Source organism: Hylobates moloch, unplaced genomic scaffold (genome assembly GCF_009828535.3).
Source record: "Hylobates moloch isolate HMO894 unplaced genomic scaffold, HMol_V3 SCAFFOLD_12, whole genome shotgun sequence".
Classification (NCBI taxonomy): Eukaryota; Metazoa; Chordata; class Mammalia; order Primates; family Hylobatidae; genus Hylobates; species Hylobates moloch.
This window is the reverse complement of record NW_026652287.1, coordinates 5,287,135-5,314,735: the sequence shown is the minus strand read 5'-3', so window position 1 is coordinate 5,314,735 and position 27,601 is coordinate 5,287,135. Positions and strand designations below refer to the sequence as shown.

The 27,601-nt window shown below is 41.0% G+C and overlaps 1 long non-coding RNA gene across 1 annotated transcript; it reads left to right on the top strand.

The window, feature by feature from the left end:
- On the top strand, nt 1-27,601 carry LOC116477700 (uncharacterized). The gene is made up of 3 exons (XR_004250601.2): nt 1-442; nt 16,558-16,701; nt 27,099-27,601. It is a non-coding gene; the product is annotated as an uncharacterized LOC116477700 (long non-coding RNA).

The window sequence follows — 27,601 nt, the reverse complement described above, 5'->3', positions numbered from 1 at the left end:
TAAAGCATATATATGTACATAGTACACAACACAATATTCTGTACACAATACCTAGTTAAAACATATATATGTATATAGTTAACACATTATTCTGTACACAATACATATATTTAATTTTTATCTGCCAATTACACAATAAATACATTCAGATGACCATCAGTCCCTCTCTACACTTTGCTCCCTGCCCAGAGGCGGGCACATCTAACCTCTCCTGCTTTTATTTATTTTTGTAATTCCTTCTGTAACACCAAATAATGTTAACACATCTATGTCTTCTTTAAATATATTTATAGAAGCTAAGGATTTAGCATACTTTTTCTGCCTCTTACTTTCCAGTATATCATTGAGAATTGTCTTGAGCTGCAAGTAACAGAAAACTTCTCTACAGTTGCTTAGCTACACAGAGATTTGTTTAATTCTCGACATAATGAAGAATCCAGAGGTGAGTGCTCCAGGGCTGTTCAAGAGAGCCATCAAGGATCTAGGTCCTTTCTGGCTTTGTACGCCACCTTGCTGAATGTGTAACTTCGGGTCACAATGATTGCAGAATTCCTGCTCCACCTCCATTTCTTCTCAAGATGCCAGCATCAGCAACGACACTGGAAAGCTTGGCATTTGGAGGTTAGCTAAATTTATTTAGGGAAGATTCCTTTGCTTTCTTTTCCACTGACGTAAATACAAAGCATTCTAACTTCTACTCAGTGAGGGGAAGTAGGGAAATGGAGATGAATATTCCATACACAAAATGTTAATCAGTTTTCTTGCATTCAACTGCACTTTTCTGTCCCATCTACCACTATATCTGCCAACGCGGAATCAAGGGCGCCTGTGGGATTCCAAAGAGGATCCTCTTGGCATCTTCACTATACTCCAGACTGTGGTGTCTTTTGTTTCTGTTCCATCTTACACTTTAACAGTTTTATCCACTCTCCATCTTCCACTGTTTTAGATAAACACTTTCTCTTGCTGATGGTTTGCACCTTACACTGTTTGCTGAAAAGTATTTGTTTTGATACTTCAGTGGTATTTAGTGTGGGGTATCTGTGGACATGTGAGCTGAATGCATGGATTCATGGCCATGGATTCTTCAGAAAAGAGAACGTCTGATATTTTAAGTCACATATTATGTAACTTTTGTGTTTGTAAATGCATTAAAATATAACCAAAGACAGTCATCATCATACTGTTCACACTCATATCTGTGATCAAAATCTAAATTTATTGTTGGCAGAAGCAGCTTAACCAAAAGTTCTACAGTTAATTTTTAAGAAGAAGGAATTTTATCATCAATAAAATGGTGATAAAGAAGGTTGTTGAGAAGACAATAATACTCCCATATAATAAAATATATTGTAAGACTACACGAATCAAACTGTCTTGGTACTAGCACTTAGAGGCGCAAATCAATGCAACAGAATACACCACTCAAAAGCAGACACTAGTATTTATAAAATCTAATATGATTTAAAGAGAAAGCAACAGGTTATTTGAACATGGTATGGAGAAAATAACTGGCAATTTGGGAAAACACTGTTAGGGTCACTCCTTAGGCCAGTATGATAATTGAGTGAAATCTGGGTTTAAAATGGAGATTGAGAGATGCATGTTAATTAGACTGCAACTGCTCTGCCAAAAACTAAATATTTCAATTTAATTTTGAAAATTTTTACAGGAAGGAATCATTCCTCTGCTTGTTGAATTTAGAAAAAATTCAGCAGATGTCAGTCTGTGATTTATGATCATGTTCCCATTTCACATCATATGCCAAAATAAATTTTAAAGGAATTCCAGAGCTAAATTTAAAATCTGCAGCTAGCTAGACATACACACAAAGAGATAGCACTAGAAGAATATATTATATATGTATACATTTTTCACATATGTGAATGTGAATATCTGATCTTTATTAGAATTATCCAGAGAAACAGAGCCAATAATTTGAGCCATCTCCTTATTTTATATATAATATATACAATGTTACGCAATTTTATGTGTGTATATATATACACACATACATAAAATGCATATATATGTATTTTCATGTATAAATATATATTCATATATAAATATATATTCTTATATATGAATATATATTTTGAGTATGTTCATATATATATTCATATATGAATATAAATATATACTATAAATATTTGTATATATTATTACTATATATTATATATATTATTATTATATATTGTATATATATTATTACATACACAATATATAATATTTGTATATATATTATATACACAATATATAATATTTGTATATATATTATATACACAATATCTATTTATATACAATATAAATTTTATATCTATTTATATACAATATAATTTAGTATCTATTTATACAATATAATTTTGTATAATTTGTATATATTATATATAATATACAAATATATATATTCATATATAAAAATATAAACATATATTCATATATATATATATATGACAAAGACATTGGCTCATATGGTTATGAAGACTGAGAAGTCCCAAGATCTACCGTCAACAAACTGGAGACCCAGGAGAGTCGATGTGTAGTTTCAGTCCAAGTTCAAAGGCCTGATAAATAGGAGAGTTGATAGTATAAATTTCAGTCTGAATGTTGGCAGCCCTGAAAACCAAGAAGAGTTGAGGTTTCAGTCCAAAACTGAAGCCCAGAAAAGGCCAATATCTCATCTCAGTCAGGCCGAGAGAGTTGCTTCTTATTCAACATTTTTATTCTTTTCAGCTCTTCAACTGATTGGAGCATGTCCACTCACATTGGAGAGGGCAATCTGCTTTTCTCAAAGTTCAGCCACTCAAATGTTCATTCATCCGGAAATGCCCTTGAAGACACACCCAATATAACATCTGGCCAAATATCTGGGTACCCTGTAACCCAGTCAAACTGACACATAAAATTAAACCTCACTATCTTGCCTAGGGGAAGGATTTTCTCGTCATAAATGCCATTGTAGAAATCATGAAAGAAATGATTAGTACTCCCTACTGTGTCTTAAGGTTTGTGCTTTTGCCTTCACTATAGAATACGCATGTACATAGAAGCTTGTCAGAAATATATAATCTCAAACTATGCTTCTTAACTCTTATTAAGAATTCAGCTGCTCTTAGGAAGAGGTTTTGCCACAAAATAATGTTCTTAAGGGTAGGAATTAGAGTCAACCTTGCACATTTGTGAGTTCTGCATTTTGGTAATACTGTATTTTCCACCTGCAGTTGGTTGAATCCATGGATGCAGAACCCAAGGATATGATGGGCCAACTGTACAATCTATTCTCTATAGTCATGTTCTAGGTTCTCTCTCTGTGAAGTCTTACCATCCAGCAGCAATTGGCTTCTCTGGAACTACACTACTTTGTTCCCTGTGGAATCGCTTTTATTGGAATGCCCTTTTGTGGTGTACCCTCCTCCCTTTCTTTTAAAAGTTGGGTAGGAAGCATCTGGATAAAGTTCATCTTGTCTGTGTGTGTAAATGCCTTTGTGTCTCTAAAGATTTTCTTCTGAGACACCCATTAGCATAATTTCTCTTAGTCCCTGTAGCCATGAAAAACTATTGTCATTCGTCTTATAGAAAGTACCAGTCTCATATCATATTGTGATTTGAGAGCTGAACGTTTCAGAGGCAAACTCGGTGTTCTTTAGGCTTTGCTTAGAGTATTAGATATTGATTTTTGCTAACCTTTTCCCTGTCTGCATAGCACAGTGGCTAAGAACATGGACTCTAGAGCCAGGTGGCTGGAGTCAAACCCAAGCTTTATTACTCACCAGCTCCATGCTCTTGGGAAAGGCACTTCACTTGGAGGGTTGCTTTGGTACATATACTTGTGTGGGGGCTTCTATTTAATAGGCCTTTTGTGCACTCAATAGAGTAAGAACCATCTGACTTCTCTCCAGACGGCTGAGCCAGTCCATGTTCAAGTCAACAACAAATGTGGGTGCCGAAATCCACCCATCCCTGGAAATACTTGACATTATTCGTCTTCGTAAGTTGTCCTAATTAAAAATTGTCATATAACAGGCCCTGGTGTGTGATGTTCCCCTTCCTCTGTCCATGTGTTCTCATTGTTTAATTCCCACCTATGAGTGAGAACATGCAGTGTTTGGTTTTTTGTCCTTGCGATAGTTTGCTGAGAATGATGGCTTCCAGCTTCATCCATGTCCCTACAAAGGACATGAAATCATCATTTTTTATGGCTGCATAGTATTCCATGGTGTATATGTGCCACATTTTCTTAATCCAGTCTATCATTGTTGGACATTTGGGTTGGTTCCAAGTCTTTGCTATTGTGAATAGTGCCGCAATAAACATACGTGTGCATGTGTCTTGCCTGTTGTGGGGTGGGGGGAGGGGGGAGGGATAGCATTAGGAGATATACCTAATGTTAAATGAAGAGTTAATGGGTGCAGCACACCAATGTGGCACATGTATACATATGTAACAAACCTGTACATTGTGCACATGTACCCTAAAACTTAAAGTATAATAAAAACAAAAACAAAAACAAAAAACAAACAAAAATTGTCGTATAATATCTTGTTTTTTTATAATTTATACTTTATAAATACTGATGAGTTTGAAAACCTTGTCATGGGGGTGTTAGCTTTATATGTTTCCTCTTCTGCAATTGCTTACTCATATTCACTGGATGTTTTGTTTAAGTGTTCCTTCTTTCACTCAATGATTAGCAGAAATTCTTTAATTATTGTATAGAGTAATTCCTAGTTATAGACATTGTATACATAAGATACTAAATTTACATCTCTGTCCAGAGATCTTGTTACCATTTTCAGTCTTGTCTGCATCTTCCCCTCTACCGTCTTTCATTTCTCCAGCCTAAGTTTGATGAAGCACTTACCATGTGCCAGACATGGTTTTTTTGTTTGTTTGTTTTGTTTTGTTTTGTTTTGAGACAGAGTCTCGCTCTATTGCCCAGGCTGCAGTGCAGTGGCACAATCTTGGCTCACTGCAAGCTTCGCCTCTGGGGTTCACGCCATGCTCCTGCCTCAGGCCCCCAAGTAGCTGGGACTACAGGCGCCCACCACCACGCCTGGCTAATTTTTTGTTTTTTTTTTGTTTTTTTTTGTTTTTTTTTTTTTAGTAGAGATGGGGTTTCACTGTGTTAGCCAGGATGGTCTCGATCTCCTGACTTTGTGATCTGCCCACCTCAGCCTCCCAAAGTGCTGGGATTACAGGCGTGAGCCACTGTGCCCGGCCATGCCAGGCATTGTTAGATGGTATGAATGGAGTGAGTCAGCTGTAGTCTCTGCCCTTATGGAAGTCACTTCTGGTCATTAAGACAAGCATTAAACACAAAAATTTGAATGGGCTTCACGTTTCTAAGACAGGGAGTATTCAAGAAGGCCGTAGTAGCTGTGATGGGTAATACTGAGTGTCAACTTGATTGGATTGAAGGATGCAAACTATTGATCCTGATGCAAAATATTGGTGTGTCTGTGAGGGTGTTGCCAAAGGAGGTTAATGCTTGAGTCAGTGGGCTGGGAAAGGCAGACCCACCCTTAATCTGGAAGGGACCATCTAATCAGCTGCCAGCATGGCTAGAATATAAGGCAGACAGCAAAACATGAAAAGACGAGACTGGCCCGGCCTCCCAGCCTGCATCTTTCTCCCATGCTGGATGCATCCTGCCCTTGAACATCACACTCCAAGTTCTTCAGTTTTGGGACTCGGACTGGCTCTCCTTGCTCCTCAGCTTGCAGACAACCTATTGTGGGACCTTGTGATCATGTGAATTAATACTTAATAAACTTCCCTTTATCCTATTAGTTCCCTGTAACCTATTAGTTCTGTCCCTGTAGAGAACCCTGACTAATACAGTAGCCTTGTCTGAAAGGTGTAGAAGGCTTCTTCAGGGAGGTGACACATGAGCTAAGAGCAGGAGGACTGGACGGAGCCAACCAGTGAAAGGGTGACAGGTGGGTGGGGGTGGAAAAAAGGGGGAAAGTACGGCTGGATGCAGAGAACAAAGGGGAGTGTTGCAGGAGATTGGAAGGGTGGGAGTGGCTGGAGGAGCTGAGGCCTCAGAGGCCTTGTTAAATAGTTTGACCTTTGCCCTAACAGCAATGAAAAGTTACATCAAGGACACCAGTCTTTAGTTTTAGAAAGTGATGAGTTGACTGGCAGATCCCAGAGTGGCCTCTAGAAGACTGAGGACGAGGTGCTTGATTTGACCCAGGAGTGAGGCAATGGCTCTGGGGAACTCAGGAGAGAGTTTTAGGTGACGAAGGTGGCAAACGTAAGGCTCTTCCTTGTGAGTCTGAAAGAATTCCTCTTTGTACTTCACGGATTTCCAAGAAACCCTTGAATAGCCGCCTCCTTTTCTCATCACTTTGTGTGGATTTTATAGCTGTGTGTGTGTATGTGTGACAGTGTGTAAAATGTATCTGCTGTGTGTCAGTGGATTATGGGGAACTGGCTCAATTTGCCTCTTTAATATTTTGTAATTGCTTTATAATGAGTTGTGTTATAAATGGTTTTCAGGAAATTCGAAGAGACGGGGCTAAACAGAGAGGCAGGGGACGCATTGTCATATTACTTTCCTGTCTGGAGGGCATTGATCTAAGACTATTTCATCGAATCTATTCCGAATGTAGAACATGCCATGTATTTCCATGTAAGATCTATTAGGAAAAAAAAGTTCTGCCTCTATTGTGTTTTAAAATGACTATCACTGTCATTTATTATAGATGAAGGATTTTAAAACTTCCTTAGCAAGAAGCAGGAAGATGATGAGTTATGGAATGGTGTCATTTGTACACTCTAAAATTGCAAACTTAGGTATACTCTCTTTTCTATTTATACAAAATTGGGATCCTTTCTATCTCAGTTTTCTAAATCCACAATTCTCTTTGCAGAGAATTAATAACTTTTCTTTTTTTGTTCTTATTTTATGTAAATTTCTAGTCTAGCCCTTAAGCCAATATATTACACCTCACACGTGCATGCCCCTCTCTCCCATGGTGAGCTCTCTGCAGACAGGATTCTGACATGGGACTGTCTGTGTCCACAGCACCTAGCACAGGACTGTCAGCTTGTAAGCACTCGTTAAGTGTCTGTTGACTTGAAGTAAGTTTGTAACACAGTATAAGAAAATTTGCCAGCCACCTCCAGAGTCTCTAGCTATGATTTTTGTTCCCCCGTGGCAATGCGGTTGCATGTGCTACTTAATAAATGTATCTGAGCGTTTTATCCAAATAGAAAATCACACCTTTACACAGTAATTGTGCTTTATTGGGTTTTGACAGAGGAGCTTCCTTCCTGCCCTGAGGTTTGAATGTCAGGATCAATATTAGAAGCACTTTATCCAGAGGTGAAAAGTTAAACGATCAGCCAGTGAAACTGGTCATTTTAGATTTCTTGGGTTTGGAAATTGGTGATGATTTATAGATGCTATTTATAGCTTTCATTGAGTAAAAATATAGAAAGCCACTATTTTTCTCTGAAAATTTGCAGAAATTTTGCCTGTGAATTAAAGCACCTGCTCTTTCTATGAGTAAAATGTCAAGCTGAATACTCCCAAAGACAAGAATTTCTTCCAAACCATCGCCTCCTCTTCTTCCCTCCTCCTAGGCCTTTATCCCTTCTCACTGTTTTACAGTCACAAGGGACTTCTGTTGGCTTCTTGAAAAACCGGACTTACTTCCATATCACCACTGTTTTCTTTGTGCTATCAGGCTTTAAGCCTCTTTCTTCCAATATTTCATGGCTGGCCTCTCCTCATCGCTTAATTTTATTTTTCTTTCTTTTTTACTTTTCTTTTTTGAGACAGGGTCCCACTCTGTCGCCCAGGCTGGAGCGCAGTGGAGTGATCTCAACTCACTGCAACCTCCCCCTCCTGGGCTCAGGTGATCCTCCCACCTCAACCTCCCAAGTAGCTGGGACTAGAGGTGTGCACCACCAGGCATGGCTGATTTTTATATATCTATATCTATATCTATATCTATATCTATATCTATATCTATATCTATATCTATCTATATTTTTTTTTATAGAGGTAGGGTTTCGCCATATTGCCCAATCAGGTCTCAAACTCCTGAGCCCAAGCCATCCACCCACTTGGGCCTCCCAAAGTGCTGGGATTACAGGCGTGAGCCACCACACCCTGCAGCTTCTCCTTTTTCCTCGGGTCTCAACTTAAGCACTTCCTTTCCTGGGACCATTTCCCTCATCATTCTGAGAACATCCCACCTCAGCTCCTTTTTGAGTCGTTATCCATTGTTATCGTCTTCAGAGCACTATTGTTTGTCTGAAATAATCTCAGTTGTGTTTATTTTTTAAATTTACTTATGCATCTATTAGCTGAGGTCCCTGTTAGACTATCAGCATCAGGAGAACAAAGAACAGGCCAGAGAAGGCACCCCGGGATTCTTAGCACCCAGGACAGTGCTTGTGGTGTTGTCGAATGATCGTACCTTTAGAGGCTCGATCCAACGGTGAATTCATGGATCAAGGGTATAGGCTGATACCCTGTTTTAGGAAGCAATAACAGGCTATTTTATACATGTGATGGCATAAGCCTAGGGGGGTGACCATCAGTGACTCCTGCCTCCTTTTCATGCCTTTAAATAATATTATCCCTGAGTGGGTGTGGGGCTTGGGAGTTATTAATTTCTCTAACTAATATAATATGGCAAAGATGATGGGTTACTACTTTTATGATATCACACACATACATATGTCACTTATGTAGAGAGAAATCTATATTTATATCTATCCATCCCTACAATGCATATAAGCATGTCATTATATATTACATATGTACATTTATATAATCATACACACACACGTATATACATAAGCAGACCCACTCCCCTGCTGGTCTTGAGGAAGCATGCTGCTGTGTTTGCTGTATTGTGAACTGCCTGTAGAGGAAGCCACGTGATGGGGAACTGTCCGCATCCTCTAGGAGCTGAGAGCCTCAGTCCTGCAATCACAGGAACTAAGTTCTGCCTACAGCCATATGAGCGTGGAGGGTCACCTTGAGCCTCAAATGAAAATGCAGTCCTGCAACTTTGACTGCAATCCAGCAAGACCCTGAGCTGAGGATCCAGTTAATCCAGACCCAGACTCCTGACCAACAGAAACTCTGAGATGTTAAGTGTGTGTTGCTTTGAGGCATTCATTGCTTGGTAATTTTTTATGAAGCAACAGATGACCATTACAACTTGTATCTCTTCGTTCAGAAGTTTCTTGTTAATTCTAAGGTCAGAATCCCTCATCCCCCTCCTTCTTTTTATGACATTTATGTGTGTGGATACACAGATAGATACAGAGATATTTGATCACTAATTGGAAGATTTCAAAAGGTCAGAATAATTTACTAAAATATGTTCAATTGATGGTTCCAGTTCTTATCAGTCTTGTGCCCCCTGCCCTTTCATTTCAGCCTGGACTTTTCCCTGCTTGCCAAGTATGTGAAATTGTGCTATCTATAATTTTTCGGTGCTCAATAATTTATTATAATTATGGGCTGCTAAAGATAGCAAGAAAAGAAAAAAGAAAGAATTGTATCTGAAATTATAAATGAAAATGAGTTGTTATGTTTAATGTTTTCCAGTGGAAGAATCTTATTTTACAATGGCTTCATGTTTCAGAAAAAAACCAGGGGTTAAATTACAATATGTAGCATGGTTTAAAATTCAGGGTAGCAGATGAGACATTTCTCTCATGGAACAGATTAATACAAGACCTAATAGAATTTTCTGACCCTAAAAATCACCAAGACAAGATTTCATTTATTTCTCTTCTGTATATAAATTTTACATATTATAAAAATTATTTCAGAAATGTTATTGCCAACAAAAAGCATAAAATATATTATGAACTAAGATAAAATGGCAGAATACCATTTGCATATGATTAATCTAGCCTGACATGCTTTTTAAAAAGGCCAACAACTAGGTTTCATCTTCAGAATTTGCTGTCCAATCCCAGTGAGCTTGCTCAGTTATGAATGCAACATCCAAGACTGCTGGTTTCACCTCCAACATGTGAATCATTTAAAAGTCACCACTCCCATTCATAAAACAAGAAAGGAGCTCAACAAACTGAAAACCCACAACTTTTATTACGCACATCAGAAGCTTTAGGTCACTGCATAGTTACCCCCAAATCTGGAGAGACAGGGAAATAAAGATAATCACAATTAATGTCCAATGTGACTACGTGGGGCAGAAGCATCTGGAGCCACAAAGCCAGGAAGCAAGAGTAGCCACACAATGCCCAGGAAGAACAAAGTGAGGTGACTGATGCTGCTGGCATTGTGAAGCCCAAGTCATGTAGACTGTGTGGTGCTGGAGGAAGAAAAGACAAATGGACGGATGGAACAGAAGAGGGACTCAGCAATAGACTCTCATAAATATAATCAACTGACTTTTGATAGAGGAACAAATGCAGAAGAGTCATTTCAACAAATGGTACTGGAACAATTCTATGCATAAAAGAAAGTGGTGTGGGGGCTGGAGAAAAGAATTCAGACGCACACAGTACTTATCACTGTCACAAAAAATAATGTACAGCGGGTCTTAGCTCTAATACAAAATAGAGTACCATAAAACTTCTAAAAGATAACATAGGAAAAAGTCTAGACAAACTTTCCTTTGATGATGAGTTTTTAGATAACATTTCAAAAGCATGATTCATAAAAAAAAGATAAGTTTGGCTTTATTAAAAATCAAAACTTCTGCTTTCAGAAAGTTAACAGAATTTTTTAAAAGTCAAATACTGGGAGAAAATATTTGCAAACACATCTGGTAAAGGATTTGTATCCAAACATACAGAAAGAAACTCTTACAACTCAACAAGAAACAACCAAATTAAAAAATGGCAGGGATCTGGCCGGGCGTGGTGACTCACTTCTGTAATCCCAGCACTTTGGGAGGCCGATGTGGGTTGATCGCTTGAGCTCACAAGTTTGAGGCCAGCCTGAGCAACATGGCGAAACCCTGTCTCTACAAAAATACAAAAATTAGCTGGGTGTGGTGGTTAACACTTGTAGTCTCAGCTACTCAGGAGGCTGAGGTGGGAGGATCACTTGAACCTGGCAGGCAGAGGTTGCAGTGAGTCAAGGTCATTCCACTACACTTCAACCTGGGTGACAGAGCGAGACCCTGCCTCTAAAAAAGGATACATATTAAACGACAACAACAATAGAAACTCCGTGGCAGCTCTACTAGTAGAAAAACTGAAATAATTATTTCATACAATAATATTAAATTGATATTTATGTATGTATATATACACATATGTACATACACACATCAATAATATTAAATTGATATGTATGTATGTATATATACACACACATATATACATATACACTCACACATACATATACCTTTGACAGAAAAACCGTATAAATTAAAATTATATATTTATTATATTTTCTATTACATCTAAAAATTTAACATTATATATATATCATATATATAATGTTATATATATATATCTCAAGGTACAAATTTGCTTAGAGTTCAGCTTTCTTAGAAGAAAAAAAAGGCAAGTGAATGAACAAGGAAAGGGCAAGAAATCTCAGAGATGTCACCGTGCGTTCATTTGGAAAAGTTCACAGGTACACAGTTTCTCTTTCATAGGTTGAATATTCAAAATTAAAATGAGTACTTTATCACACGTCTTCCTAGTGGATATGCTTTTCTAGCATTAATTATTTTTAAGATGATTCTAGTTCACTTCATCCTTCAGAAACCAAAATTAGGCATCTCCAAGAGCCAGGTGCTTGTGTAATTAGAAAAGGGGGCTACCTTGACAGTGTGAGATGTGGAGACATCCCCTTTGTTCTGCAGGTGTGCAGGTGAGTCCGGCGCCGTGGGCCTCCTGTCCTCTGGGTGGCTCTCTGGAACCTTCCCCCACGCTGTGCGTCTTGTTCTGGAATAAGCTTTCTGTGAAGAGTGCTTTGCCAGCCTCTTGGATCCCTGGGGGGAGTTGCATGCCTCTCTCTCCCTGTGATTAATTTATCACAGAGAATGCGGTTTGCTGAAGAATCCAAATTAAAAGTGTCTCTCCTGGTGTCATTAATCACATCCTGAAAGTGCTTCACTTCCCGGGGCTGGGGCTGTCTCAGAATGCCTGCTGAATTTCAGATGCTGTTTTGTCTTAGTCTCCTTGGCAAAATGCGATTTTATGGACTGTGTCTGGTGAAGGGCTTGGTCCCGAGTAGAATTTCTTTAGGAGTAGTCTGAAGGCCTGTTCAGACTACCCACTGAGGAGCTGTTGATTTATATATTAATACCAATTCTGGGGCCCTGTCCCAGAAAATCTGAATCAGAATCTTGGGGAAATTGAGTCCAGAAATCTGTATGATTGACCAGTGTGATGGTTAATACTGAGTGTCAACTTGATAGGATTGAAGGATGTAAAGTATTGATCCTGGATGTGTCTGTGAGGGTGTTGCCAAACAGGGTTAACATTAGAGTCAGTCACCTGGGAAAGGAAAACACACCCTCCATCTGGGTGGCCACCATCCAATCAGCTGCCAGCATGGCTAGAATATAAAACAGCCAGAAAAACGTGAAAAGGCTAGACTGGCCTGGCCTCCCAGCCCGTGCTGTATGCCTCCCACCCTCAAACACTGGACTCCAAGTTCTTCAGTTTTGGAACTTGGACTTGCTCTCCTTGCTCCTCGGGTTGCAAACAGCCTGTTGTGGGACCCTGGGACTGTTAATACTTAATAAATGTGTCTATATATCACTTGCATTATATATATATAACATATATTATATATAAAATATATGTTATATATAAATATGTTATATATTATATAGAAAATATATGTTATATATAAATTTATATATATGTAATATATATGTTATATATATGTTATATATATTTATATATAATAGGATATATATAATAGGATATAATTATATATTATATATATGATAATGAGGAGAGAGGCCATTTCTCTTACTATCCTCTGTCTCCAAAGAGAAGGAGGAAGTAAAAGCTGAAAAACAACAGACTGATTGGCACCACTGGCCAGGCCTGTAGGTTAAAGATTAACCCCCACCCTAATCGCTTATGCTATCTATAGATCACAGACAATGGTATGCAGAAGTACTTGCATTGCTTATCCCCACTGCTAATGTATGTGGACATAGTCATGTACCCCATGCTTGCTCACTCTATCACAACCCTTTCACGTGGACCCCTCAGGGTTGTAAGCTTTTAAAAGGGCCAGGAATTCTTTCTTCAGGGAGCTCAGTTCTTGAGACGCAAGTCTGCTGACCTCCCGGCTGAATAAAGCCTCTTCCTTCTTTAACCTGGTATCTGAGGGGTTTTGTCTGCAGCTCATTCTGCTACATTTCTTGGTTTCCTGACTGAGAAGTGAGGTGGTTGATGGACGGTTGAGGCAGCCCCTTAGGTGGCTTAAGCCTGCCCTGCAGAACATCCCTGCGGAGAACTCTGGCTAGCTTGAGTGACACAGATCCTAAGAGCGCTCAGTATTTTCTGCTTTTTTAGTTTCTTTTCAGCCATTCTAATGGATATGTGTCTGTTTGATTTTTATACTATTGAGTGGTGAGTGATGAAATAATGCTGCATTTTATTAAAAAATAACTTGATGTTGAGATTTGCTGGAATGGATTAATAATAATAAGAAAACATAGAAAAGTTATTTTTCAAAAAATCCAAAAGTGGGTCAGTGCTGCGGTAGCTGATGAATGACTCTCCCGCGTAGACGTGGGCTCCTTGGTACACACGAAGGTCTGTCCGCGCTGTGCTCTTTCCAAATGATGTTCCTATCACGTCACTCTTTGGGAGGAATTTGTCCTTGGAATTCTAGATGCAACCAGCCACAAGGAAAAAGGGTCTGATTTCTGGAGTGTCCCTCTTTCCTGGAAAATTTACCCAGCCAAAGTGTCAGAATTCCACATGTTCCAAGTTGCTACGGCAGCCAATTTTTCTTCCTGAGATTCATCTGTCTCTTGCCTTGCAGTTTCCTGGGGCAGGGAGGGGTGACTGTTCTCTAGGAAAGCGTAAGAAGCAGAAAGGTTTGTTGTGAAGATGGAAGAAAAGAGCAGTTGTGCTTGAGCTTTTAGCTCTAAGTAAAGTGCTAGGGTTTGTGTTGAGGGGTGGGTGTTAAAGGTGGGGATGGAGAACAAGAGCCAGTGAAGTTTCAGGAGAGAAAAGCAAGATGCCCCAGGAAGGCAAGCCCCCGGGTGGCTGCTGGGAGGGACTTTCATTTGGGATCTAGGAAGAGTGAAGAGGCAGATGCAGAATTGAGACTTGAGCAGCAGATAGCTGGAAGGCATGATGTGGACAACAACCCTGCCAAGAAAAATCACCTAGAAATCATCCTGGGCTGTCCCCCACCTCTACTCAAATGCAGCAACCTCCCTCAGGTGACAGCCCGGAAGCGCACGTGGACGATCTGATGGTTCTCCAGACACATCCACAGCACTGGGGCAGGTCCTCAGGCTGCCCGTGGAATCCCCACAGTAACCAGAACCCTCTGTCGTAACCCAGGGGCCATATTTTTAGAATCAGGTACTAAGTGCCATGTGTACAGACTTTGAGTTCTGGCAGAGTCACTTCTTTATGGCACGTGGACGATGGGTGGCAGCTGCTGCCCCAGGTGCCCTGCCGTGTCATCCAATCATCTCCCATCTCCTTGTGGGGCTCCACTTCTGGGATACCTGCACCCAACTCTGCAAGACCATCAGCAGAAGTGTCAGTGGCTAGCACAGCAGGTAGATCTAGAACCAGCTCTCAGCTCTGTGCCTGCCATGCCATTTGTTAAATACTTTGAAAATCATCCCTAGGTGGAAACTTTCTACCTTTGCAAGCTCCAAAGAACATTTCACCCATCTCAGTGCTCTCTGTGTGGATTTGAAAAATACAGCACAGAAGGGCAGCTTGTAGGGAGGCATCGCCACCTGCCTTCAGTGGACTCTGTCTGCAAGTACACAGAGAATGATGCTATTATATTTTGGTAGTAAAAGGAACAAAATAATAATTAAAATAAATGCAGAGGTGCCCAGAGCCTCACAGGACATTTCTCACTGGTACACAGGCCTCTGGGAAGCAGAAGGGAATTGATCACCTTCACAGCCAAAACCACGCCGACCTCTGTGGTTTTTATTTATGTCCCTGAAAGTCCAGGCATGTCACTGGGGTATGACTTCCATGTAATTAAGGCACAGCAAGCTGTGGGCGCTCCATGGCCCTGCCATCATCCTGATGGTTCTCCAGACACGTTCACAGCATTGGGGCAGGTCCTCAGGCTGCCCATGGAATCCCCGCAGTAACTAGGAGGTCTCTGTCATAACCCAGGGGCCATATTTTTAGAATCAGGTACTAAGTGCCACGTGCACAGACTTTGAGCTCTGGCAGTGTCACTTTTTATGGCAGAAGGACCTGCCTTCTTGGCTCTTCCTCACAGGAGGGAGGTCTGCATACTTTATACCCGAGCATCAACTGTCCACATTATCCCACAACGCTGTTTGTGTTTCTTTCAAGTGTATGGTCACCATCATCTTCCTTACCTGTGTGCTCAGCATGTGCCCGCTTCCTCTGACTGTCATAGTCCCTGAACTGACAAAGCATGTGCGGCGTCCCCAGCTCTGCCTTGCAGCACCCAGGGACTCCCCACCGGGGCTCAAGTCACACCAATGCATCCTCGATGAGTTGAGTTTGAGTTTTATGTCACGCCGGAGCCTCTGAAGCAGAAAGTGATCTTCCCAATCAATATTTGTAAATAGAAAATTCATGGCCTTGGAAAAATGATGGGGCTACAAGATGCTTTTTAAAGGAAAAGCACTGACAAAATCCTTACCACAACTCCCCAAAGGGAAGGGTAGCGGTTTGTATCTTTTTCCTTGGGGACTGGCTCAACGGTGCATACACTCTCTCTATCTCATTTCATATATATATATACTATATATGTATATATATATATGTGTGTGTGTGTGTATATATATACACATATTATATACATATGTGTATATATATACACATATTATATACATATGTGTATATATATACACATATATACATATGTGTATATATATACACATATATACATATATACATATTATATATACACACATATACATATTATATATGTATAGATGCGTACGTAATATATATACATATATACGTATATATACATATATACGTATATATACGTATATAAACGTATATATACGTATATATAATATATAAACTATATAATATACGTATATATACGTATATATAATATATAAAATATATAAAATGTGTGTGCATGTGTGTGTGCACATACACACATATATACATACATATATGCATACGTATACAAACAAATATAAAAATATTTGTATTACCTATTTGTATGTATGTATGTCCATGTGGCCTCATATGTATGTGTGTATGGTGTGTGTATGTGTATATATACATTTTTATATATGATGCTATAATATTTTGAGAGTAGAAGGAACAAAATAAAAATGAAAGTAAACTCAGAGGTGTGTGTGTATATATATATACATACACCCGTACATATATATATACGTGTGTGTGTATTTTTCCATCCAACAGAATTATGGCAGCAGCAAGTAAGAAGATAATGATCCTGAGAATCAGCACCCAAGACCAGTGGTCAGTCCAGCAGGAAAGAGATGAAGGTGGCATGGGACAAGTGCCACCCTCACCTCTGGGGACCGTCACACAGACACCAAGCAGGTGAGCAGGAAGAGCCTCAGGTGCTGGGAGTGGGTGTGGGATGCAAGATCCCTGTCAACACCAGGTGTCTGTTCTGGGAAATCGGTGCTTCTGGTGTAATATAGAGATGCAGGCCCTCTGCTCTTGGGCAAGCTTCAGCCACACAGCTTCTTCCTATGCACGACCAGTATTATTATGGCATTATATTGCTTTCTATTTTCCACAGGAAACAGCTGAGAGTTAACATGAGGAAAAACAGAAATGCTGTAAAAGGCAGGAGAAAGTCTCATATTTATGTATATATATATCAGTTATATGTAATATCTAATTACATAGATATTATTCATATATAGGTTTTATATAATATATATTTACATAGATGTTATATATTAATATATATTAAATATAATATCTACATAGATATTATATATTATATACAACTTATTGATACAATTAGAGACCTACAAATGTTGTCAGAATAGTACAAATAATTCTGTTTCTCTTCACCCATATTCCACAAATGTAACTCTTTTATTACAATCAAATCTCCCCTTCTCTCTCTCTGTTTACACACACACAACCACCACCACCCCCGACATGCACACAGAATGTTATTCCGCCTTTAAGAAGAAGAAAATCCTGCCATTTATAAAGCATGGAAGCTGCAGGACATTTTGCTAAGTGAGATAAGTCAGAAACAGAAAGACACTGTGTGAGCTCACTTATAGGTGGCGCCTATGAAAGTCTAACTCATAGTAGGAGTAGAATGATTGCTACTAGGACAAGTGCAGGGAAGAACTGGGTCGATTTGGCTAAAGGATGAAAAATTTCAAGTCTGTATGATGAATACATTCTAGAGATCTAATGTACCGTATGGCAACTATGTATAGGTAGTTATACTCTATTTGCAAACTTGAAATTTGCTAAAAGAGTACATCTTAAATGTTCTCACAACTAAGAAAAAATGGTAACTTCATAAGGCAATGAATATGTCAATATGTCATTTAGTTTGAATAGAGTAATTCACAACGTGTGTGTGTGTGTGTGTGTGTGTGTGTAAACATTACATTGTTCAAGTTAAATAAATGTAATTTTTATTAAAAAAATCAAACAAAAATTGGGTACCATCCATACTAGGGGGTAGTATACAGCCACTAGAAAGAATGAAGTAGCTCTGCATTTGCTGAGATACAGCAATCTCCAAGGAACAATTATTTAGCAATAATTAAGGTGTATTGCCAAGTTAAAAAAGCGAAGTAAGACTGGGCATTGTGGCTCATGCCTGCAATCCCAGCACTTTGGGAGGCAAAGGTGAGAGGATCACTGGAGCCCAGGAGTTTGAGGCCAGCCTGGGTAACACAGGGAGACCCCATCTCTACTCAAGGCCAAGGCTGGAGGATCACTGCTATGGTGGTGTGCACCTGTAGTCCCAGCTACTTGGGAGGCTGAGGTGGGAGGATCACTTGAGCCCAGGAGATGAAGGCTGCAATGAGCTATGATTGTGCCACTGCACTCCAGCCTGGGTGACAGAGTGAGACCCTGTCTCAAAAAAAAAACAGTGAAGTATAAAACAATGCTTACAGTATTTTTCCATTTGTGAATGCTGTAAACAGTCCCGTCTCCAGAGATGTTCACCTTGGTCATTTGGTTAAGGCAGTGAGTGCAGGTTTATCCACTATCAGGTTAGCATGTATTCTTTGTCATCAGTGTGTATCTTTTGAGGAAATGCTTTCAGACCATTTCAACATCCATGGCCAAGCATAGTGGCTCATACCTGTAATCCTAGCACTTTGGGATGCCAAGATGGGAGGATTGCTTGATCCCAGGAGTTTGAGACCAGCTTGGGCAACATGGTGAGAGCCTATCTCTATAAAAATCTACAAATTGTCCAATGGGGGGCACATGCCTGTGGCCCCAGCTACTTGGGTGGCTGAGGTGAGAGGATCCCTGGAGCCCAGGAGGTTGAAACTGGAGTGAGCCATGGTCACACCACTGCACTCCAGCCTGGGTGACACAGAATGAGACCCTGTTCCCAAACAAAAAAATAAATATCCTGTGAAGAGTCACAAGAGTGAATTTGAATGTTAAATCATTTTCAAATCCACAGCTGAATCTTTTGGACCGAATTTTAATGCTCAATACATGGTGAACTTCTAACTCCACCATTGCTTCAGCATTCATCAGAATAATGTTACTTGATTTCTACAACAGGGAAAATCTTTCCCTTCTCTCCATGTATTTATTTACCGTTTATCTCTCTATAATGGGATGAATGTTTCTGTTCCTCCCAAATTCGTATGTTGGAGGCCTCATGCCCAGTGCAATGGTATTTGGAGTTGGGGCCTTTAAAAGGCTGTCAGGTTTAGAGGAGGTCCTGAGGACAGAGCCCTCGTGAGGGGATCAATGTCCTTATAAGAAGAAACACCAGAAAGATTGCTCCTTCTGTCTGCCTTGTGAGGGCACAGTGAGAAGCTGGCCTTCTGCAGGACAGGGAGTGGGACTTCACCTGAAAGTGATCAGCTGCCCCCTTAATCTAGGACTTCCCATCTCCAGAACCATGAGAAATAAGGGTTTGTTGTTAAACAACTTAGTCTATAGCAGTCCGGGCTGACTAAGACATCGTTAGTCGATCCATTGATATCAGGATGGACTCATAGATTCTTGCTCTATTCGGCAGGTTATATTCCTTGATTATCATTATTTTATGCTTAACTGGTTCTGCATTTGCCCATTGGCGGTGCCCTCAAGCTGGCTTTCGTGTCCTATTGACAAATCTCCATCATTTTTTAGTCTTTCCCTACTTTTTTATTCCCCTGAAAGTTTTCAGGCTCATCTTGCTCTTTTCCTCTGCCAGCCCTCCTCAGCCGTTCCTAGGTGGACGTGCTTTTTAATGTGTCAAACCAGGGCCTGGGTAGCTATTGAGTTATGGCCCCTTAGTACTTGCTTGCAATTGTTTTGTAAATACCACAGCTGAGGTATAGATTATGGATAAGGTGGAACACATCTCATATATCACAGTATTAAGCCCAATGAGCTTTGTATGTCTGGCAAGCAGTCTACATTTCTCCAGCTTGGAAGCCACTTAGAATTTTGGGGGTTGAACTTCTGTGGGAAGCGGAGAGGGTTCATTTTGAGTAGTCTTCCATGAAGACATGCAACTTGCAGAAGGAACCCTCCTTCCTATGGCAACAGCCCGATCTAGACAGTCTCTGCTTCTCTTCCCTCTTCTTACCCACTGTCACCTTTCCTTTGAGTGGCATGTATCTTGCATGGGGCTGTTTAAGGGGTCTGTATAATGCACAACTCCAGACGTGTCCCTCCCTTGCTTTTGGGAAAGCTGTCAGATTTAAAATACTCACTCTGTCAAACTCGGACAAAATGGAGCCAGGGAAAACCATGAGAGGAGTCCCTCATACATATTTGCCTGATAATGAGAACCATCTCAGGAGACCACCAGAAACCACAGCCCTGCACCAAGGCCACTGCAACCTTGCACACAACGAACTTCTGCAGGGACATCTGCCCAGCAGCCTCAGGCTGTCGCCACCCTTGTGATTAATTCTTGTAGCCAAGGATGATTATTTTTAAACAACTTATGTAATCCTCCTCATTTTACTTTTAAAATCCCTTGTCACCCTTTGCCTTCCTGAATGCACCCATGGTTGCCTTGCCAGGCATGTTTTGCATTGCAAGGCCCTGCTATTCCTGATTAAACTCAAAATCTTCAGTGCCTCTCTTTGTTTGTTATTTAGATTGACACCTTATAGCTGTCCATGAGACCCAAACTTAGCTTTCCTTCTGAGGCCCTTTGGGGACTAGTACTGATCACCTTGTGTTTTTATCACCTGTTCTCTTTTTCTTCTTTACTTCTTTAAGAAGTTGAGCTTTACAGTGTTAGGCACAAAGCCTCTGTCTAATGAAAGTATAAGTGAGTGAGTGAGAGCAGGTAGGTTGGGTTGGAACTTCCTTTTGCAATGGAATTGGACAGGGAGGGCCACATTTTTGGTGACCCCAGAAAATCTTGTCTGGAATTGTTTTCTGCCCACTTTTGAAGATCTCTTCCAATGGATATAAAGTTACTGTGGTTGAATGGTCAAAACCTTCTAGGCAGACAGGAGTTGATGAAGGTACGAAACTAGGTAATTCCAATCTCATTCTCTTGGTTACACTCCATCACAGCTACCAGAAAGGATTTCTTGAGGTGACTTTTTATCCCCACGGAGCTTTTGGAAACCTGCATACACTTGCTAAGCATCCTCTAAATCTCAGTTGCAAATACATGGAGAGGATGTGAGATTTGTGTGTTATTTAGAATGATTTCAATTGCAGTTAGTGGAATATTATGTAAAAGTGGCTGAGATTACAGGAGTTTATTGTATTGCATAACAAACATTTCAAAAGTGGTCATCTCCAGGTTCTTTCTAATTCATTGACACACCAGCATTACTCCAGTGTTTCTATCTTTCCCTTCCATTATGCCCAGTGCATTGGCTGTCATAGTTCAGCTTGTTTCCTCATGGTCACAATATAGCTGCAGCTCTTGCAGACATCACAAACGCACCCATTTATATCCAAAGGCAAGAAAAGGCATGTATCTCCTCATTTATGGCATTTTACCAAAGAATAAAACCTTTCCACAAATCCTGTCGCCAGTCTTCTCTTTAGATCCCACTGGTACACAGTGGGTCCTAGATTGAGAGACTCTGGGGATGTGCATATTTGACATTATTAAGCTGCATAGATGGGAGCAGGTCCTGCAGTTAAAGAAGAGGCGTGAGAGAATGACTGATTGGCAGGCAGCCGCGAGTCAGGCCTTCTCTTTGCAGGTGGCATCTGTTGGATTCTCTGCATTGTGTGGGGCCCTGTGTGTTTGCACCCCTAGTGGGAGACTTCTTCTTGGTTGCTGGGCTTATCGGGTGGCTTTCTCCGATTGATGTAATTAGGTGCCGCACTAATGAAGTTCCTCATGCACGTAGAGAAGTTCAGGGGTGGCCCGGTACTAGGAATCTGGGGTCAGGTGCTCAGGCAGTGTTTTTAACATCCTGTCTCCCTGTCCTGGCTCTTTCTCAGGCACGCCTTTCCCTCCTGGAGGCAAGATAGCCCTGCTAGCAGCTCCCAGCATCCATCTACTGACTTGGCCACTGCAGGGAGAAAGCTGCTCTCCCCAGACAGGCCCAGCACAAGTCCCAGGGTGGGTGATCACTGCCTTTGTGTGGCATAACTTGGATTACGCATCCACCCTGAACCAATCACTGTAGCTAGACCCAGAACCAGGGTTCAGACCAGGGCCGCCTGAATGGCTTGGGTAGATAGTGGGAGAGAGGTTCTAGGTGGGCAGCGAATGCGGATGCGGACAGGAACTGGAGAGGGCACCAGTCCGGTTACCATAGTCTCACGGGTCCTGCTATTGTGCCATAGGAGTCTGAAGGAGATTTTCCAGCTCCCTGCCCTCAGAAATCACTGTCTGGGTACATCACAGTAATATCTGTGGATTTGGCATGGGGCACATCTTTTCTTAAACTATTTGGTCAATGGTTGCTGTTTTCGAGTTGACAAACCAACACAGATGGTGGTTATCACCTTTGTTTTGTAAGAATAACTTCCACATTATTTTTAGAATGTACAAGAGAGATTGCTTAAGAAAAAGTAATTATGGGCCAGGTGTGGTGGCTCACACCTGTAATCCCAGCACTTTGGGAGGCTGAGGCAGGCAGATTGCCTGAACTCAGGAGGTCGAGACCAGCGTGGGCAACACAGTGAAACCCTGTCTCTACTAAAATACAAAAAATTAGCAGAGCATGGCGGTGTGCGCCTGTACTCCCAGCTATTTGGGAGGCCGAGGCAGGAGAATTGCTTAAACCTGGGAGGCAGAGGTTGCACTGAGCCAAGATCACGCCACTGCACTCCAGCCTGGGTGGCAGAGCAAAACTCCATCTCAAAAAATAAAAATATAAAAAAAAGTAAAAGTAATTATATAATCAGGATTACATAATTAGGAGAAGTTCTCATATTCCCACTGCCTCTTTCTCCTTGCCTCTATTCCTGCCCTTTTCCTATTTGACCTTGATTATGGTGTTAGAGGTGCAGAAAGCTTTGCCTTGGTGTGGCGGTGTGTGCCTATCTAATATGCCTGTAAAAATCCATTCCATAATATAAATACATAGCGTTTCTTTTTATCCTTTTTGTTGAATTATGCTATCAAATGAGATGTTAAATGCAGGCTCATGGGGTGTGTTTGACAGCTAACAAAGTGAATATATGAATATATTTCTAACAAAACATCGCACAGAGCTGTAATCTCTGAATTGTGACAACCTTGGGTGGAATCATTTTACTAGAATATAATGTACAAAAGGCCTGAAATATTGTGATAAGAATTTTAAAAGCTGATGCATGCAAAGACCCAATGCACTGGGTGAGAAAGGCAGAGAAGGTCTTAATGTAAAATATTTTAGCGAACGCTCATTGTGAGGAAGTGTGAGGACTGAAGGTGAGAATCACGTGGTTATAAGAAGGAAAGAAGACACTGGAAAAGAAGCAAGCTTGGAAGTGTCCGTACAGCTAATGCCAAGCCACAGGAAACAGAAGTTAGCTGAGCGACCCCTTGCATGGGAACTGGATACACCCACATAGCTCAGCGCTCAGGCTCTTTCCTAAGTGGACATTGTCAGACATGTTTTCTTATGTGCACTTAAATATACCTAGGAATAAAATTACTGGGTCAATGTGTACGTGCGTCTTCAGCATGGTTAAACATTGCCAAGTGCTTCTTATAAGTGATTCAGCAAAGTGACAAAGTGGAGAATTTTCAGTTCCTTTTTTTTTTTTTTTTTGAGGCAGAGTCTCTCTGTTGCCCCGGCTGGTGTGCAGTAGTGCCATCTCGGCTCATTGCAACTTCCAGCTCCTGGAGTCTCCTGCATCAGCCTCCCGAGTAGCTGGACTACAGGCACACACCACCACCCCTGGTCAATTTTTGTATTTTTAGTAGAGACAGGGTTTCACCATGTTGGCCAGGCTGTTCTCGAACTCCTGACCTCAAGTGATCTGCCCACTTCTGCCTCCCAAAGGCTGGATTACAGGTGTGAGTCACCTCGCCTGGCCAAACTTTCAGCAGTTATGCTCTCATCCTCAATTCCTGATTTCAGCCTTGGTTATTTTGAACAATCTGATAGGCATGGAATGCAATCTCATTTAAATTTGTGTTTATCTGACTACTGGTGACATTGGGAATTGTCTTACACGTTTACTGGCCATTTTGTGTTTTCTGTGAATAACACATTGAAAAGAAAGCCATTCCCCATTTTTCACATGACTGTGACCCACCCAAATATAGGAGAGCCTTGACCTGTAGGACCTGCTGGACAGGTGGGGCCCGCAGGAGACTCTGGGAGAGATATGAGAGTGCATCTGCAGAGGGGAACCCAGAACGCTGAGATCTTTGGCCCATATCCTGCTTATTAGTCATGAAATGAGTGATGGTGAATATTTCTCCAATTCCCACTTACATGCCTCTGTATAAGGTGATGACGTTGATTGAAATGAGTGATGACCAGGAAGCTACACTGCATTATTTTAATTTACCTAGGCCGAAGGTTATCTATCCCTGCAGAATTTTCTAAACTTTTAGGTTGATGATATCTGCATGATTTTTATTTTAACTCGACCTAATCTGCTTCACTTTTTTATTTATTATGTCAGCATGTGAATCCCAACCTGCTCATTGGCAAAGTTTAATTTCTAGGAAGTCTGACTGGCACAATTCAGCCAAGAGAAAGTTATGGGAAGGGAAGTGATGGGATTTCCAGGGAGCGGGGAGATAACAGCTCAAGGGTCTGCTCAGCGTCCAGAGCTCCCTCCTGCCCATACATAGAATATGATGTAAAAGTGGCTGGGATTGTAGGAGCTTATCATATTGCGTAACAAGCATTTCAGAGGTGATTGGCTCCAGGTCTTGTCTTGTTTTGTTTTAATTGAGTGACACACCCGTGTTATTCCAACGTTTCTATCTTTATCCAGTGTTTCTGTCCAGTACTGTGCTGGAGCTGACATCTGAAATGATGCTTCTCCCCTTTACGGGAGAAGGACTCCGCGGGGACAAGACGGCCATTACAGGTGTTTCTGCCAAGGTGGCCACCACCTTTTCTGTTGGGGTCATTCGGCCCCACTTCACTCTGTTTGTTTTGGAACCAGTAACTGCTACTGAGGCTTCTCCTGGCCTATGCATAATTTGGAAAAAAATAAATAAGTATTTAGAGTAGAATGGATATATTGTCTCCATTTAGATGAAATGAACGGCTAAGCACGAGAAAAAAAAAGCATAGCATTTCCCCACAGCTCCACTCTTACATGTAATTCAAAACAAAAAAACAATCAGAACACTAACATAAACCTCAGAGTCATATAAATTCTGATTTTCCCTTCATAATATATATTTTATATTGAAGATTGAAAAGTTAAATTTCAACTTTTCCCCTTTTTTTGTTTCCTTTCTTTCTTCTAACTTTTCTCTCCTTTTCTTCTCTCTCTTCCTTCATATCCTTCCCTTCCTCCCTCCCTCCCTTCCTTCCTTCCCTCCTTCCTTCCCTTCCTTCCTTCCTTCATTTCCTTTCTTTCTTCCTTCCTTCCTTCATTTCCTTTCTTCCTTCCTTCCTTCATTTCCTTCCTTCCTTCCCTCCTTCCTTCTTTCCTTCCTTTCCTTCCTTCCTTCCTTCCTTCCTTCCTTCTTCCTTCCTTTCCTTTCTTCCTTCTTCCTTCCTTCCTTCCTTCTTCCTTCCTTTCCTTTCTTCCTTCTTCCTTCCTTCCTTCCTTCCCTCCCTCCCCAGGTAATGATGGGGGCCCTCTCCACTAATGCCTCAAATATGTGCTTAGCAAGCTTATTAGCAACATATTACATGTGTAGTGAATGTTTCAACCTATTGAGTCATGCAGACTTGCTGTTTTTTTTTTTTTTTTAAAGAATGTCGTGGTGTTACAGGTGGCCTGTGATGGTACATACATTTGTTCAGTCTGTGGCTAAGAATCCATGGTAGCTTGCAGAAGTAAAGAGGCCCAGGATAGAAATAGGAGTGAGTATCACTGTTGGGCAGCATTGATCAACAGCACAGGTTGAGCCGTGTGGTAGACTTTATTACAGTTCCAGACTGTTTGCTCCCTCTCTCTGTAAGAGGAGTCTGTGTCCCTTCCAGTGTCCTGTGATGATGCTCTGTGTGCCAGTGAGAGAAGTATCCATGCCTGGACTTCTTATTGTGCCTGGCACAGAGTAAGGGCTCTCTAAGTGCTAACTATTATAGTCATATTTTTTAAATGTAACTTCAAAAGGGAGGCCAAAAGAGACATGCATTTAAAAAATGAGAGAACGCTTTTGTGTGTGTGCTTGGAGACGAAGAATATCTGTGCATGATTACTCTGCAAACACAGGGTCTCCATCCTGCCACAAACACTTTAAGACACCTCGCGCAACATGCCGGAGTACAAACTAGAGTTGAGGGTGGGGAGGAACGTGATGGCAAATGTGAGCGGACCAATCCATTAGCACTCCAACTTCAACAGAGGACAGAAAGCAGCTTGCAGCAGTTACTATTTGATTTAACCATAAATAACAGGAGAAGAAGATGTAGGGTGAAGGATCACTTTATGGTTAAAAAAAAAACTTGTCAAAGAAAAAAAACAAGCAAACATGCAAGGAAATTGATTTTATGTGGGGAAGTGCACTAGAGACAGCATCCCTCGTCCAAAGATCAGAGCCCTTAGCAGATTGGTTTTGCCTTAGCCTTTTGTAGGGAAGCGGAGATAAGCTACAAAGAGAGTGACTAACAGCTGAGAATATTTTCCAATCATGGCAAGTCTCAGCCATTTAGCTGAAGAGGCAACGTTTACCTCGGTGTCTACCTAGTTTTAGAGTTTCAGGGAAACAATTCTGGTCTCAGCCAGTCACTCAGGAAATGAGAGAGACATTGGACGGTTTGTGTTTGGCCCTGTCACAGGTAAATAAAAGAGTCACCATGGCCAGGCGCAGTGGCTCATGCCTGTAATCCCAGCACTTTGGGAGGCTGAGGCGGGCGGATCACGAGGTCTACTAAAAATACAAAAAATAAAAAATAAAAATTAGCCGGGAGTGGTGGCAGGCACCTGCAGTCGTAGTCCCAGCTACTTAGGAGGCTGAGGCAGAAGAATGGTGTGAATCCAGGAGGCGGAGCTTTCAGTGAGCTGAGATTGCACCACTGCACTCCAGCCTGGGTGACAGAGCGAGACTCCATCTCAAAAAAAAAAAAAAAGTATCACCTGTGAGTCTTATGGGAGCCATGAGAAAACATAGAGATTATTAAGCTTTTTTTTTTTTTTTTTTTTTTTCCTATCAGTAAGCAAAAGGATAAGGACGGAAGAATTCAGTAAACAATGTTTTTTTTTTTTTTTTTCAGGAAGACGAAGCTCAGGTCACGTTCATTATGGCTGAACTCCAGGTAGTCACCTGTGGTGCAGAGAAAGTGGCTGGCTCAGATGTCCAGGCCTGTGAGTGGGAACAATGAGGGGACTTTCTCTGAAGCTTGCATTGCACTTATCCGCAGCGGGGAAGGGGTTGTGGAATGACCTCTCTCCTTGTGAACTCCAGCAGAGCAGTTTTGTTGTGTGTCCGTTTTCTATTTTTCTTGTTATTGTTTTGTTTTCTAATTTTACAAATTGAAAATGGTATATGACCAAGTTTACTCTTCTCTCCTTGGAGACTGAATCATTTTTCAAATCTTGACTGACGATCTTCTCTTTCTCGTGGAGCAATCGTCCCTTCCTGTGTTTAGAAGTGCAGTGCTGTGTTGAGCAGACGGACATGACTGTGAGTCCCTGGCCGTCTTCCGTTTCTCATGGAGCAATCGTCCCTTCCTGTGTTTGAAAGTGCAGTGCTGTGTTGAGCAGACAGACATGGCTG